A 2,149-nucleotide genomic window follows, 5' to 3' on the forward strand; every position below is an offset into this window, starting at 1 on the left:
CAGTTTTTTATTTGTTTGCATTTGAAATCAAAATATAATTTTTTTTTATTAATATTATGAATCGGAATGTATAATTTTGACAACGCATATGCTAATCATATATTATCACCATATATTACTAAATATATTCCACATATTTAATTATTATGTATTGTTTTTTTATTTGGAATATGAATTTATATATAACTCATAGATTTGGTATACTAAAAATGTACAAACAATACATGCAACATTTTGATAGAAATTTACATTACATAAAATAGGATTTTATTATGTACTTTACTTGAAATATACTTATGGTATTTTATTTTTATAAGCTTTAAACATTTAAAAAAAAATAGAGAAAGAAAAAAAAAACAGAATTCCCACTTAAGTATAGAGAAGAATTATTTCTTTATTTTATTTGAGAAATTATACTATTTGTTTGCTTATTTATTTGTAAATAATATATTCAATAATTAATAATTTATGTATTGTAGTCTCTACATAACTAAATAATATCTACATAACTAATACTTGCATAACTAATACTCACATAACTTAATCTTGCATAACTAAATCATGCATAACTAATATCTGCATAACTCTAACTATATTATCCTTTTTAAAATTTTATGACAAATTATTTATTCTTATAAAAATGACCATTTGAATTATATTTCATATAAGTTTTACTTATTTTAAAAAAACACATTCAAATAGTCAAATATTATTTGCAAAATCAATAGCGTAACACAAGTTCAACTTCAAAAAATTTAAATAAAGTGAATTTTTTTTGTAATAGTATGGGTAGTTCTTATATGAGATCTAATTTATGACATTATACAATTATCTATTTTGATATATTACTTTTTTTTTAATGCAATTTGGTTGTATGTCTCGGATAAATTAGCCAAGTAACTTTTAGAAACTGAGAATATAAATCATCTTTAGAAAACATAATTATACATATAAATATATCTTTTAACTTGGCTTTGTCTGACATCTATGACATTCAACTTAGGGGTGTGCACAAGTAAGTACCTAAGATTTTATAAAAGTTGAAGAAATAGACACACGCGTCTTACGGGGAATACCAGACATAGGAGCCATATAAAATGTCGCATAGGACGTGAATTATATTGTCACGTAGGACGTCAAGTAGGACACAAGTGTCAACTTGTTCAATTGTATATAAGTTTATGTGTCTACTTATGGACATAATAAAATGAAGGACATAGATATTAGATGAAACCAAAATTAAATGACATATTTATGTATTATGCCTTTAGAAAAAATATATTTAAAATTCTAAAATACGTTTTGCATAAAATTTAACCAAACACGACTTCAACTATAAATTTTTTAAATAAAATACACAGTATTTTTTTCATGATCAAACCACACTAAGAAAGGAAATATGATTAAAAGCCCTCAAATTAGAATTTTTGGTATGAAAAAATCTCGTTAAAAATTATACATTCAAAATAGAAAAGATTATTTTACAAAAATGTGAAGGCTTTTAAAGTAAATCAATAAATCCCCATGTAAGTTTGCAATGATTTCTTTTACTCCTCCCAATGTATTGGTACGTGTGGCCATTACAATTCGCAACTATTGACTTAGTGGTGGATACATTGGGAATTACATAAATTTTGCCTGGTTTTTCTGGAAATCTTAATACTTTATGCACAATGTACTCTTAAACTAAGCTTGGATATTTTTTTGGTTGACAAAATTTCCCTTGGTCCTCCTCCTCTTCACCTTTCTATATAATACTAGATGAGTATCTCCCGTGCTAAGCACGGGCCCAACATTTTAGGCCAAGTAATACTAATATTTTGCACCAACAATGGTGTTGTCATTCGGTCAGGACTTGACTTTTAGTTCCTTGTTTGTTTGCTATAATAAATGTCTAAAATCACAAAGAACATAAAAGCATAGGCATTCTTTTTAACATAAGGCAACAATCTTCAAAATTACACGTGCCCAACTCTTCCCATAAAATTTATTGCAGCCATAGCTTCATGAGCATACTTCATAGGTAAGAACCAATAACCCCATCACCACCATTTGTATACATCTAAGTGAGAATTAACTTTGAAATTCACACAAAATAAAAGGAGCACAAACAATGTGTTTGTCTACATTTTGCCCCTAGAAAAATGAA

Source organism: Solanum tuberosum, unplaced genomic scaffold (assembly GCF_000226075.1).
Source record: "Solanum tuberosum cultivar DM 1-3 516 R44 unplaced genomic scaffold, SolTub_3.0 scf00058, whole genome shotgun sequence".
In the NCBI taxonomy this organism is placed as follows: Eukaryota; Viridiplantae; Streptophyta; class Magnoliopsida; order Solanales; family Solanaceae; genus Solanum; species Solanum tuberosum.